We start from the raw sequence: 16,234 nt of genomic DNA on the forward strand, positions 1-16,234 counted from the left end.
ATGTGTGGAAATGTCTTGACACTTGTAAGATGTTTTAAAGTGTTTTGATCCCAAATTAATGTTGATAATGTCTTCACACATCTTTCTGATATATGCATGATCAGATCTGATAGTGAACATATGACACAGGTTCAGGGGGAGCATATGCTTTTAATAGTGCATTGTTGGCATTATGGTTAGTAGTCCTTGGTGATGATGCTTGTATGGCCAAATGATACATCTTGCTATGATATGGTTATGAGTTTTCCATGATAAAATCTCCTACGATTCTTGGGGTTACATAGTTGGTGTTCAGATCAGATTCGTGGCTGATTCTCTGATGATCCATATATGGTGCTTACATGGTGATCTTCATAAGGATAAGGAGAAGTAAAAATCTTGAATACACAATTTCATGATGAGTCACTCATATTCTACTGTCAACATATAATACAATTATGATGTAGGATTCCTATAGTTCTTGGCGCTCACATGGATGAGGACTGTTGTTGTTGGTGATATCAAGAAGTTTTGACAAAAGATCTTGAGCTCAAGATACAAAGTGCTATATACAATATGCTGGATACATGGATGATTACTCAAAGTTGCATTGTTGGAGACATGATGATGATGAGTTATTACCCATATGCTGACAGGTTGATACTCACATATGATTGATTGATACAGATGAGGGAAGCCCCCGAGTGATGATACATAGATGATATATAAAATCATGTAGATCTTGATGTTGATGAGTTGGCTATGGCGTCCTTCACATATGATAACGTGAATGATTTTGTAATGCTCAAGATCAAGAGAATGAATTGATGCAGACATATCTTGTCACAGGTTGATGCTATCTACACTAATGGAAATATATAGATTGCTGGTCTAGATGATGTTGACAGATGCTTATGGAGTAGATCATACATTGTGTATGATATTTGTTGATGGATATCATGGTCTTATTTAGATGTTTGGTCTCTGTTATAAATGTCATGTATATCATTCAATGTAAAGGTCATATCAAGAATCATGATGTAACAGTTTGTCTATATCTATTGTAGTCATTTGATGAATCCCTTTTGGTCATACGATGTAATTTGTACCCCCACTATGCATGGGAAGGATGATGTAATATTTCAGTCAGGTATGAAAAATTGGTATCTGGTGTATCCCCACTTGGTTGGGTGGATGATTCAATATTGGTATATCCCCACTTGGTTGGGAGATGGATGTATGTATGAGTCTTTTGGTGATAGGAAGGTCATTTATGATGTATAGAGTCATGTTCTTCTTGTAGAACATCTTTTTGCAGACCTTTCTTACAGTCAGGGGGATCATGAACATCACACTTCAGCAGAGCAGAGATTTCAGAAAGTACTCAGAGGGAGCATGGACAAGTTAATACACCTTGGCATATATAAAGGGGGAGTTCATTCAGAGATTTCAGCAGGTACTCAGGGGGAGTATGGACAGCGGAATGTTTGTCAAGGAAAGAGAATATCTTGGTCCACCCTTTGCCCTTGATGTCAAAGGGGGAGAGTGATTTGGTGTTGTTGCCATCAAGTCCAAAGGGGGAGATGTTGGCATTACGATGCATGTGTTGTACTTGATGGAAACCCTCTCGTAGAAGAACAACTCACTTATATATAACTAGATGAATCTACAGAAGTGATATCAGATGTGACAGAATATAGGAGATGCAGGACAACTCAAAGGAATTAGTTCAGATGTAATGAACAATGAAAAGTCATTAATATGGCAGTTCTCAGTATAACAGGTTAGCTTTGCCATCAAGTCCAAAGGGGGAGATTGTTGGCATTATGATACAGGTGTTTTCCTCGATGGAAACTTACTAAGATGACAGATCACAATTTAGGCTCTAAGAATGAAGAAAAGAAGATATACACAGGTTACCATTGATAAAGCCACGTATACACGCGAGTTATCTGACCAAAATGTGCGTATATGTATACACGCACTTTCATGCAAGGGAAGGTGCATACATTGGGTTTTGGTCCATGGTATTTAGTCCTTGATATTTGGACTTATGGTTTTGGACCATGGTATCTTGTCTAAAGTGTTGAACCCAGGTATTGGCTCCAAGGTATTGATTGTTTATGGTTTTGGAAAATGGTATTGAGTAAGGCCTAAGACTATAAAAGGAAGAGAAGATCATTAGGCAAGGGTATGGAGAAAGTCTTGAATATCTGATGAAGGATGAGATTCAGTACGCAGGTTATGGGTTCATGATGCTTTGCTTGATCTCAGCTAAGGAGGAATCTCACCGGTTGATGGAGAACAAGATCTAACGATAGATCAGGATCAAATGGTTTGGAATGAATCATCTCTATATAGTTTGATTATGCTTATTCTAGATCTGTATACTGACGCATGTAATATTATGATCTGGGTATAAGTTAAGTTTGAAATAAGCTGCAACTCATGAATGAATATTTACAGATGTATACGCTGGTTGACTTTGATAAAAGCGCATACATACGTAGGTTATATACATCTAAGTAGCGTATACCATATGAACTATGATGTTTGAAGTTACAGGTGGTTCTGGTTGTGATAAGTTCTGATGACTATTTACTGGTGCCAGTATTCTGCATATTCAGTTTGATTGATTATGTTTAGCCTCAGTGCTAATGGATGAGATCTATAATGGATCAGGACAATAATGACTTATCTTTATGTGATCTAATGGACTACTTCTGGTTGCTAACCTACGTATTATCCTTGTATATGTAATGATCTGGGTTTGTTTGGAGTCAGGAAGGGCAGCGAAGTTATAAGTAAGTAATTAATGACGTATATGCTGGTTCGCCTTGGTGAAGTCGCGTATACATGCTGGTTCAGCTCTTCTAAGTAGCATATGCACTCTAATGCATGATTTTTGATGATACAGCTAGATCTGAACATTTTTGCAGAGTTCTGTGTTCTCCTCTGTGTTCAAGTGATTGCAGTTTGTTGACAGGTTTTCAATGACTCAGTGATTCAGAGATTGATGATGCTACTGTTGGTTGATTGTGTGCTTCAATGATAATGATGGGTCCAGTATGAAAATTGGATGAAAAGTTGCCTTTAGATTATGATGTTGTGTTCCATGAGTATCCAGTCTGAAAATTTATGAAACGTGGTACCTGGAGGAAGAAAGAGAAGGTTGTAGCCTTCTGTAGGTCTGCACCTACGCACTAGTACATCAACTAGTAGAAGAGCTAAGGGGGTGGTAGCTCCCTTCCAGTAGCATCTGGAAAACGAGTGAAGGTTGGAGCATTTGGTAGGCAGGCACCTACATACTAGTAAAAGGATCGACTAGTACAAGAGCTAAGGGGGTTGTAGCTCCCTTCCAAGAGAAGCTGGAGAATGAGAGAAGGTTGTAGCCTTTTGCAGGTAGAAGCTTGTGTACTTGTATAAGACTGCACCAGTATAGAAATATTGTAAAAGGAAGTTTCTTATTAAAAGAATATAGAGACGACTTGCAGCAGGTGGTTTTCACCCACATTGGGTTTCCACCTTATATCATGGTGTTCATGTGTGTGATGATCTGTTCTGTTTTACTGCTCCTCTTTACTGTTCATATGGTTAATAATGTTATAATGCACTCATTAAGGATCAACTAACTGAATAATAAGTTTACTAGATATACGCTTGTTGCATTAAACATAGTTGTGTATACACGTAGTTTACCTTAACTGAAGTAGCGTATATGAATCTTATTATGGAAATGAAAAAGTTATATTGATTTGATAATACTGATTCACCGCAACCCCCTCTCAGTATTATTCCCAACAAAATTTTCTTCCTTTTTCATGTTTTCTCATTTGTCATGTTCAAAAGAGTGTACATCTTTGTCATCCACGCACAATGTGACACAACACCATGATACGTATGTAGGGTTCCTTTCATGTGATTTCAATATTTTCTTTTCTGTAGACATATTCAAACTTCAAATGTTCTAGTTTGCGTTCTTTTATCTTTCTTGTTTATTGATTGTCTTGAATATCTTCCTTGTGAGTCACGCCATCACATACATTGGCCAACCACTGTATTGGTGGCTACATTGGAAATATCACTTCACATGAGTATGCCCGTGTTCTTCTTATCTTAGGAGTAGGAGTAGTTTTTTATTTCATGTTTGCATCTTCTTACTTATTTTTCTTCATTTCTCTTCTTTAATTTTCTTGTTTGTTTGTTTATGCACCTGTAGGATTAGCTTTCCCATGAAACGATGTTTGGCTTCTTGTGACAAGAAGGGTTAAATACAATAGGACTTGTACAACTATCAACATTCGGTTATTTGTTTATTCCCTCTCCTTATGAAGATCTTGTGTTTCTTTAGTTGATGATACCTTGATGGAAAACATGTTCCTTTCAGAGTGCGTTATTGGTGAAATCACAATGCTTGTACTTTTAACTAGTACCACCTACTCTAATCGGTTTTCTATATTTGGCTAACCCTTATCAACTTATTCAACTAGAGTAATGTAAGGGGGGAAACCTTAACAAGTATGTAAGAGGTATATATAAACATCCTTCTCTTAAGGGACAACATCTTCTCCTCTCAATAAGTTAGGATCCCTCTTCTTCCTCATGAAATAAATAAGTTCCTATGCAGAGTTCTTTGAAAAATAAAAATAAAATGAAAATGAAAAATAATAAAGGAGAAAGAAAAGAAGAGGCTTCTGGCGCAAAGAGGTGAATCAAGTAACTCCGTTGGGGTAATATCTAGGCTCACTGGCAGCAGACCAATGGTTGTGTTCCTCAAGTGAATCCACCAGGGTACTGTTTAGGCCTACTGGTAGTAGAGCAACACCAGAGATGAAACTAAAGCTCTAACAGTCTATATTACTTGTGCACCAATATACCCCTCACCCCCAATCGAAAAAACTTAATTGACTTGGCTTGGTATGTGTACTGTCGATAAACAGAATGGAAGGGACTACATCTTTAACTCAAGCTAGTGAGGAAGCCATGATGATCAGGGAATCAAAAAATACTTCCAGAAAAGCTAGAATCGCTTTACACGATACAAGGTCCATACAGAGAGCTAGAGTTCTATGAGTGTGTCACCAATGTTGTAGTGGCTACACCTACCCTCCAAAATTTTTCTTATGCTTCATTTTGGAGCCTCCATGCTCAAATCAAAATAGCTCATCTTATGCTGACCCAAGTACTTGTGCTTTAATTGAGCTTTATCTTATGCTTACGGCTTGTGTTTTCCAACTTGCTTTGTTGTCTAACCCGCAAGCCGATCTCTTGACTTCATTTCAACCTGGTTCGAGGCCTGCCTTAGTGAGCTATGCAATCCTTGAGGGAAACCAACCTTCAATCCAGTAATTGGGCAGTCCAAGCCCGTAGTGAGCATTCAGCTCCAAAACTACACAGAGCCAGCTGACAACTTGCCTTCAGCTAGGAAGCTACGTATAGCATGGAAACGCAGCCTCAACCACTCAACCCAGAAATTGCCTAGAAGCTTTCCCTTAGCATCTACCTGATGAATGAGCTAGTGAGTTTTCCAGTTTCCCCAGGAACTACATAACCTCTCCACACATGCATGGTATCTTTTTCCTAAAAAAGAAAAAATGACAAAGCAAAAAATAATCTCTAAAAAATAGGGATCTATTTTTAGCAGTTAGGGTTACACTTGAGTTATTTTTGGAATCTGTCGCCATGTGTTTCTTTTTCCTATATTTTTTGCCTTCACGTCATAAACCCTAAATCAACCAAATCTATATAATGGACATTGCCAAAGCTCATTTTCACATTCAATCTTGGAGCTTTGGCATTCCCAAGGATATCTAGGAACCTTTGGCATAGTTGTCGCAACTTTTCCAAGTATTTATTTTCTAGTCTTTTGCTGCTTTTTCTATCGCTTTTGTGTGCTTGGCTTCTAAGATTGTTGTTTTACCCATTTTATTGAAGGATCGATGGTTTTTTGATTCATTTCAACTTGTAGAACCATTTTTTAAGTTTTACATTGCCGTTCCCAAGTGTCGCATGCATAACCCAATTTTTTCACTAACGGTCATCGTTGCGGTGACTCTCTCCACATGCTTCATTGTTATTCAGTTTGATTGATTCTAGCACTTGTTTTTTTTCATGCATCACCATTCACTCAGATCTACACCCACCTTCACTTACACTTTCATATCTTCTCATTTTCATGTCACCATTGGGAAGATCTGGGCTGCCTTAGCCCAGATCCAACTCTTCCCAGCATGCACTGCACATTTGTGGATCTCTAGACTCTTCCTTGGCTCCAGGAATTGTGAAGAGTTTTCTAAGGCCTAGCTCCAACCACACATTGTGCAGTTCCATGAGTTAGTCTTGAGCCTTGGTCATTGAGATTACACAATGTGCAGTCCTAGCTAGCCTAAGCCTGACTGAACTACACATTGCATTGTTCCAATCAGCAACACCTCCCCACTGACAGTTGGGAATACTTAATGCACAGAACCAGCTGGAAGTCAATCATTATTGCACAATTATTCTTAGCAGTTTCCTAGTTTGTTGTTTGGTTTGTTCTTGAAGTGATTTTTCTTTCATGGTAATATTTTTATGCCACAAGTGCCCTCTCTGTCTCCAGGTACAAATTTTGTTGATAAACTCTCCATAGTTACAGATAACATGGCTTCCAAGGGAAGTGCATTAAAGGACACTGTTGAAAGTAGCACCAGGGATGCAGTTAAACATGTGTTAGTGAGTTTAGCCGTTTATGCAGTCACTCAATTTGTAATTGAGAATGGCATGAAGTTAACATGGAAGGAAATCAATGATATATTTGCAAGAGACTTCAAGGAAGATATAGAAGATCGGCAAGTGTATGTCAATATCCACTGGTCAATCTTACATAAGGTTGCATTCAAGTACCCCACATTCCCATACGCGTACATCATGCACTGGATTGTCTCACACACAGATCCTAAGATGATGACATTGAGCAGTTCTAATGGAACACAACTTGCTACATTTAGGACGAAGAATTATCGTCATATGTTTCACTTACCTCAGCCACTCAATCGCATGAATGAACTTTTCTATGCCAACCACAACTATGTAAACACCAGGAATATTATAAAGCATTTGGTGAAGGAGTTGTCAAAGTTCAAATCGATGCCAAATCATGTTTACAAGATGAAGTCAATCAGAAAGGCCTACCGATTCTTGATCATCTTCACATGTTAATTGTACGGTCAAGAGAGCATGGAGACATTTCTGCAGAATTTGGTGGTTGTGCTGTACTAGTTTGAGGATGATGGAAACCATTTAACTAGTCATATCTATTGGTTCATTAGTTGAAATTCCATGTGAATAATGCTCTGAATATTCTCAAGGATGAGCAATCTAGATTGTACATGTCCGCGTATTTACTTGATGCAATCTATGCACATCATCAGTTTCCTGGCATGCGTTGGATGTGGACACCATAGGAACATGTTGTCAATATTTATTACAAGTTTCTTTCTGAGTGTAGCCACCAAGGAGTTATGGAGAGGGTAGCTAGCCATTTCATCACCCCAATGTACAAGTTGATCTTTGAGTAGGATCCACCTTGCATGTCCCAAGAAGTAATGGAGGAATTCCTTAACATTGAAGACTAGTATGCCTCACCTAGTGGCACCTTCATCAGGATGTTTGGTGGAGAGAAGCCTCCGCTTGTGCTACCATGTTTTGCCACAGACAAGTTGTTCATGCAAGCGGTTTCATATTAAATCTCCACAGGGTTATCATTAGGGCTGCATAGGAGCAAGAAGACACCATGGCCTACTCTTCCTTTGCATATTGGATTGTACGAGATCAAGAGCTAGAAATATGTGGATGCCAAATCCAAGGAGATAGCGAAGTATGAGTTCAGCACCAGTGATTACAATCTATATGATCCCCACGAAATTTTGAAGAACCACTTTGCGAGAGCGTATTACCCATGGATCCACTAGGCATGTCATTGGGTAGAGGAGGAACCTTTGAGGTATTGTTACAATGACTCCAAGCTCAATGAACTAGTCAGCATAGCCACAGAGTGGAAAATTGCTTCGTAGGTAGTAGAACCATAGGAAGCAACAACGACAATAGTAATAAGTAACAAACTGGCATAGGATAAGGGTAAGAGGAATGTTTTCGAGAACCTAGAGGTTGATCAAAGCTATAACTTCATATAAGATCCTCTTATTGAGAAAGAAACTTTATAAGTGGAGACTAAGAGGAAACAATGCATAAAGAGAGCAGAGCAAAGGAGGAGAGAAAAGCAAAGGTTGGAGGAAGAATAAAGGAAGTTGCAGGAAATAGAGAAGAAGTTGAAATAATAAGAGGATTTAAGAAGGAGAGAGAGGGAAGAAAATTACAAACATGAATAGAATGAAGGGTAAGGCGCGATCATAGAATAAATTGCACCCATACAAGTTGAGGATTCATAACAGCCAGCAAATGAAGAGGGTGAGAAAATGCAGGATTGGGAACTTGCTCAACAGATTGAGAAAATGGTTGAAGAAATGGACAAGGAGTTGGGATAGGAGCCATAGGACCAATATGCCGACCTCATGCCGAGAGCATCAGAGGCCACCCCTTCGTCCCCACCACCTCCAGTATCAGAACCAGTCCCGAGAGAAAGGAGAGGTTGTTGTCCTTGATGATGATCCATTGATGGATGTATACAATTTGTTATTTGATTAAATGAAGTTGACCATTGTATATGCATAGAGAAAGCATTTCCCGAATGATCACATGTCACCTACATTTATGAAGGAAAGGGTGATAGTTCTAGATATCAGGAAGTATCTAGTTGCCATTTTCGATGCCATTAAGACTTATGTAGGAGCCACAAGCTCAAATGTCAAGTTCTTGTTAGAAGAGAATGAAAAAATGGCTTTGAAATTACAAACGGATATGAGGAAAGCAGAACAATCTGAGGGATCCGAAATGGCAGAAATATGGAAGGAAATACTTGCTGAAGTATTAGCTCTTGAGGCTACCATGCGGAAACTCTATGACAGATTCATCACTATGCATAAGGTAGTTGTCAATCTATTTTTCTTTTCGAGGAAGAGGAGAAATATTGTCGAAAATATCATAGACATACACACTGTTATCACCCAGATGCAAGAATGGACAATGAGGTACAAACGAGCCCTGCTTCACTTGCCCAAGATGATGAAGTCGCAAGCAGAGCTAGATAAATAAAATATCTAGATGCAGATATCAAACTGTGAGCAGCTCACCCTGCTCATCAATAACATCCAAACATCATACGCATGGTTGTTCAAGAGTTTAGATGCGATGGTGAGGACAAATAGGTTCCTGTCAATCGGTTCTCTCACCGTAGCTAGGGATAATAACCAAGTCCAACCAGATATCGACAAGTACATGGAGCAACTGAGGCAAGAGGCCACCAGTGATGACTTGGAGATGAGCACAAAGAACATGAAGAAGTACATCAGTGGTCCTGCCACAGCCAAGACCATGTGGTACATGCTTCATGATGAGTTGGACAAAGGTCCCCAGATCATATACCTACAAGATATGGAGGCAAGAGTTTGATTCCAAAAAGACACCAACAAGTAGTATGGGGACATAATAACTTAATACCAATCTTGGTATCAATACGCTACCATGAGTCATCAGGTGGATGTTGCTGAGTTAGTCTTCCCCTAGACTTCTGAGTCATAATGTTATGTCTTGTCTCGTTGTCTCTAGCCTATTTTGTCTCACATGGATACATATGGAAATTGTATATTATTTATGAATATATTTTAAGTGAACATCCAAGTGTCATTAGTGGAATGTGAACAGTCGCTATGTAATGTAATGAGTTATTTGTAAAGAAGTTGAAGAGTCATGAGGGTAGTCAAAGAGTCAAAGGGGAATGTCAAGGGTCACCCCACCCTTTGTAGTAAATAGAACCTCATAACTGATAGAACAGGATTTTGGGAGTCGATATTTTGGCTAGGCTTAGGATTAGAGAAGGCTTGGGAGTATTATGATGAGCCTTGGCTTCTCCACAGCATAGAGAAACTACACTTCTTTGGAGGAGAAAGCAATGTTGAATGTAATGTTCCAATATTGAGGCTAGTGGCTGCCAATGGTGTATGTATGGATGGAACTTTCACTTATTAATAATATAACTGAGCCAACACATTTTCATGCATATGTTGTTCTCGTAGTTTGACTATTCTTGTTACTTTTCCAATGTATATTTTTTAATTTAGGAATTCCCTTATGAACTATTTTGTATGAAATTGTATGAATCTGGTTGAAGGCGTTTTGTTGGATAACCCATTCCTTTGTTTTTGTGGACAATAACGCATTGCAACTTGCAATGTAATTCCACTTGTGTGTTCCTTTAAATCTGCATACTATTACAGTATTCTAAGGGACACACTTCCTTTTCCCCTCCATGTGTCAGAACCCCCATGCATCTCCCTTGATTCACTGCAAGGTCACACACTTGCTTCTGACCAAATTCATCATACTTATATCTATGCACTATTGCAGTCAAGGCACTAAATTACCACCCACTACTGGTACTCCTACTAAAAATGGTATAGGTTCTAGTTGGGACTTCTTACCAGGGATATCCTCTTGAATTTTGGCGGGTCCAACACCATCAAAATATACCTTTGAAATGTGTAGGGAACATGCCTTCTCATGTAGCATGAAGTACATCCTCATTAAATTTGGTTGGGGAGTAACTCATGATGATTAAAGTTTTTTGTGCATGAAGCTCCAAATTGGATTGAGTTTATAGGGTAAAAGGAAGGGATTTCATGCCTAAAATAAATGCACACCAGGACCAATAATCACTAATTGAATAATATACAATTTTAATCAATCATATTGGCTAAGAAATGAAGCGTGGACATGTACTTTAGTGAAGCAATGCATTTTCGGCCTCCTTCACAAAAATGCACACCCAGCCTTCATTTCAAGTTCATATTGAATGATTCAACTTGGAGAGTATTTTTTCAGTCATATGTAACATTAATACAATAGCTACTTGGGCAATTTTGTGGTTAAGATTTAAAGAGTGATTTTTTAGAGATAAATCCATAGTTGTCATTTTAGATCGAAGTTTTGAGTCACAAACACAACTCATCATCAGGATATGCCTATAAAGAGAAGGAAAAAGGAAGGAAACGAAATAAATAAATATAGATAAGAAAATAAAAATGGGAAGAGGAAATAGAAGGTCAAATCAACAAGAAAAAAGATAAAGTAATAAAATAGGATAAAAATAAATAGTCTAATAAGATAAAACAAGATAAAAAGAAATAATAAAATAATATAAACAAAAATGGAAAAGCAAAAACAAAGGGGGGGAGATTAAAGAGATTATCCCAAGAGAGGAAGAACAAGGAAAAAAAGAAGAATAATAAATAGCAAAAGGAATAAAGGAGAAAAGAAGGGAGGAAGGAAATCTCAAGAATTTAAAAAAATAACAATAAAAACAAAAAATAGACAAGGAAGAAGAAAAATAATAAAAGGAAGGTGAAAAATAACAATCGAGAAATAGAGGAGGATGGGAGAAGGGAAGATAATTAAAAGAGTGATTAGATGTGAGAGATTAACATGATCGAACAGCTGCTACCCCGGTGCCCCCATTCATGTTGAGATTGTTGGGATGTTTGATGATCTCCAATTTCTCTCTGAACTTGCATCTGAAATAACGAATTCTAGTTTAGGAATTTTACGAGATTGTCATTCTTTGGACAATAATAATTCTTTCTCAACTTTGAGGGTGGCTAAGGCATCAATTTCAAGCCAAAGGTCACTACAGATGGTGTTGTCAAGTTTTAGGTGCAGTGAATACACTATGTAGGATAATTTATTCAACGTGGCCTTAGTCTTTCTTAGTTCTCTGCATATTATCACGAGGTTGAGTCTCGAAAATGATCTTTCATTATGGATGCTTCATATTTTGTGTTTGATAATGGAGAAGGAGAGGGTGAGATTTAAATCATGACAGTGTTTGAGAAATGATAAATCAACATATCTTCTCTCAATTTTAATCCTAAAATTCTCGAGTAAATGAAACTCATTCCATGTATCCATTTCGTACATGGTTATAATAGTTGTTTGGAGACTTCTGTTGTTGAGATTTAAAGAGATGTTTCAAATATAAATCCACAATTGTCATTTTAGATCAACGTTTCAAGTCATAAAAAGGACTCATAATCATGATATGCCTATCATGAGAATGAAAATGGAAGGCAAATAAACAAATAAATAGAGATAAGAACAGAAAAAAGGGAGGAGGAAAGAGAAGCTCAATTGAACAAGAAAAAGAAAAAATAATAAAACAGAGTAAAAATGAATAATAAGATATAATAAAATAATATAAGCAAAAATGGAAACGAAAAAACAAAGTGGGAAAAATATTAAAGAAATTAAGCCAATAGATGAAGAAAAATGAAACAAAGAAAGAAAAAATAATGAAAGGAATAAAGGAGAAAAGAAGGAAGAAAGGAAATCTCAATAATTTTTAAAAATAAAAATAAAAACCAAATACTCCAAATTTTTATTCCATGGATTTCATAGGGTAAAAGGCAAGGTTTATGTGCCTCAAATAAATGCACACAAGGACCTGTTAATTTGTAGTGATATAATGATCATTCCATCCCATGGGTCTGCAAAATTGTATCTCAACCTTGTGATGTAACAGTTCCTTAATGGGTCTCATTTCTTGGGCATGACAATGAACTATTTAGGCCTTCTTATTTGTGATATGAGAAAATATTATGACAAAGATATGAAGGAGATATATTGAGCCCTATGACAGAGATATCATGGCATACCTAGGACTACTTTGTTTCATTGTGATTTATAATTTTCTCTCTACATAATTTATTATGATGATATGTGGTGAATGTAACTTGAAATTGTTGATTTTTTTTGTTAAATACAATTTTCTACAACATGTACTTCTAGCCCTAAGAAAATTAACATTGTTACTACTCTACTGGTTAGTAAAGATATAACAATGTAAAAATCTTTAAAATAATAAAATAAACAATCTATAATTTGAATCAATCGATTGACCAAGAAATGAAGCTTGGGCATGCATTTTAGTGAAGCAAGGCAATTTTTTCCTGCTTCACAAAAATGCATGCCCAACCTTCATTTAAAGGAAAATTGAATGACTCAACTTTGAGACTATTTGTTTACTCATAAGTAACATTAATACAATTAAATAATTTTATTTTTTTTCACAAATATGTTTTTGTTGTTCAATAACACTCCAAATTTCATGGATTTCATAGGGCAAAAGGCAAGCTTTGTGTGCCTCAAGTAAATGGACACCAAGAACTATAATTAATTGGAAATGATATAATGATAACTCCATCCTATGGGTCTATGAAATTGTACCTCTATATTGTGGTGTAATAGTGCCCCAATGGGCATCAATCTTGTGTTGTAATAGTGCCCTAATGGGCCTCAGTTCTTAGGTATGGTAGTACCCTCTTTGGACCTTCTTATCTGTGATATGGGAAAAGACTATGACAAATATAGTAAGGATATATGTTGAGCCCTATGATAGAGATATCATGACAAACCTATGACAGAGATATCATGACAAACCTATGATTGTTCTGATGCATTTATATTGCTAATTTTCTCTCTGCATAATTTCTTATGATGATATGGGATGAATGTAATGCGAAAATGTTGAAAATGACTTAAAATGCAATTATCTATAGTAGAGACTTATAGCCCTAAGAAAATTAACATTGTTACAACTCTACTGGTTAGTAAAGGTATAATAATGTAAAAGATTGTAAAATAATAAAATAAGCTACAAATTAAATCAATCAGATTGGACAAGAAATGAAGTCTGGGCATGCATTTTAGTGAAGCAAGGAAATTTTGGCTTGCTTCACAAAAATGCACACCTAACCTTCATTTAAAGGAAAATTAAATGATTCAACTTGGAGAGTATTGTTTTACTCAAAAGTAACATTAATACAATTAAATATTTTCCATTTTCCACATATACATTTTTGTTTCTCAAGAATACTCCACATTATATGGATTTCATAGGGTAGAAGGTAGGTTTTGTGTGCCTCAAATAAATGCACATCGGGACCTGTAATTAATTGGAAGTGATGTATTGATCATTCCATACTATGTGTTTGTGAAATTGTACATCAGCCTTGTGGTGTAACAATTCCCTAATGAGCCTCAGTTCTTGGGTATGACAATGACCTCCTTGGGCCATATTATTTATGATAACACTACAACACCCTAATGGGACTTAGTCTTTTGGTCTAACAAATCCCTAATTGGCCTCAGTCTTGTGGTGTAACAACGCCCTAATTGGTCTCATTCTTATGTTGTAATAACACCCTACTGGGCCTAAGTTATAGGGTATGAAAATGACCTCCTTGTGCCTTCTTATTTGTTATATGAGAAATGATTATGAGAGAGATATGAAGGAGATATGTTGAGCCTTATGACAGAGATATCATGACAAACATATTATTATTCCACTACATTGTTATAGTTAATGTTCTCTCTACATAATTTCTTATGATTATATTGAGTGAATGCAATGTGAAAATGTTTTAAAATGCAATTATCTTCTACAACAAAGAATTCTAGCCCTAACAAAATTAGCATTGTTAATACTCCACTGGTTAATGGTTAATGATGAATATGCTTGAGTAAATGTTGAAAAGTGAAATAAATTATGTGGTTGTCAAATATAGTCCATAAAATTAAACATATATGAGAGGAGAGAGGCAAAATTATAGGTCACCTACAGATCGTAATGAACCTATTTTCCCTTTTAAAACCATGGATATGTTTGTAATTTTAGTTTTTTTATTTATATTTAAATTTTAAAGTGATTGTCGAGTTCATTGGTCTTGTCAAATACTTAGAAATGCTTTTTCCCTCCAATCCTCTTGTTGTTTTATTTTTCCTATGTGGTGGTAGTCTTCATTCTAGAATACTTGGAGTCTTTGGTACTAGAAATTCCTAGATACAATCATGCCATGGCTCGCTATCCCCCTCCTAGAGGGTGTTAATTTGACAAGATAAATGAGATAAGGAAGGAGATGAGACACCTAGAAAAACAATTAGAAGGCTTGCATAAGGCCATGGTCTACATTAGTACCTAGATGGAATCGCAAATGAAGAATAATGAAGAATGGAAGTGTAAAGAATTCAAGTACCCTATTTATTTAACGCAAGGTGTTGTAGACAAAGGTTACCTTTTACTTTTCCTACAAAAAATCAATATATATATATATATATATATATATAAGACATTGGATGTAAGTAGTAGGAAAATTTTCATATAAGAGTCCCTTTTCAAAAGTTTTATTTATATTTTGTATACAAGCCTAACCTTTGAGGTTGAAAAGTTCTACCGTAAATTATATAAAAGTGGGTACGAAACTTTTATAAAATGTAAATTAAATTGCACGCAAGTTTGGGGTTAGATCATCACTCATTGGAATCAAACCGAGGAATTAAAGTATTTTCGACATGTTAAAGAAATATAAAGTTATGGGATGAGGACCCATTAAAAATAATGATGGGTAAAAAGCCCATCTCAAAATCAATAACCACAATTCATTTTGACAGGTCCCCTTCACTTTTCATAAACCATTATGTGGACCCTTCAGAAGTGGTTAATGTTTTTTATGAAAACCACACATCAAAAGTTGCTAACAACTTATGTACCCATCAAGCGAGCTAGGCAAGCAAGTAGGTACTTACACATCATCAGGCCACCTAATCCCTCCACGTCATCCCTCGTATATCTATGTCACCCTTTCATATCCCTTGCGTCATCAAGATTTTTATTTCCTGTTTAGTACAAGAAAGCTAAAAGGTCTACTTACCTATTATTTTCTTTGTCCTCCTGTTGTAAAGTTATGGTGACCAGTGTCTAGAGTGTACATTGCCAACTCAACATCAACATTCAACTCATCATTGTATCTAGTTACTCGGTAACTCATAATTCCACATTTCTTCCTTGTCCTTTCTTTCAAATTGTAAACATTGATAAAACCCCAAAATCAACTAAGAAACCTGTAATCTCTATCATGCGTGTTCATACAGCCCTTATGGACAAAGAAGCTAGAATATACAATTCACTTTGCTCCTTGGAACTTTTGGATATTCGATAAGAAATTCTTGACTATTATAGTAACTCATATAATCTTTTTCGAGTAGTCCAGTCTAGCCTTTATCATGTAACTGTCCCACATGGCTATAATTTCCCTGAATTTTTCAGTTGTTT

This window comes from Pinus tabuliformis, chromosome 9 (genome assembly GCF_031772625.1).
Source record: "Pinus tabuliformis cultivar Carrire ecotype Pingquan chromosome 9, CPIR1, whole genome shotgun sequence".
Lineage (NCBI taxonomy): Eukaryota > Viridiplantae > Streptophyta > Pinopsida > Pinales > Pinaceae > Pinus > Pinus tabuliformis.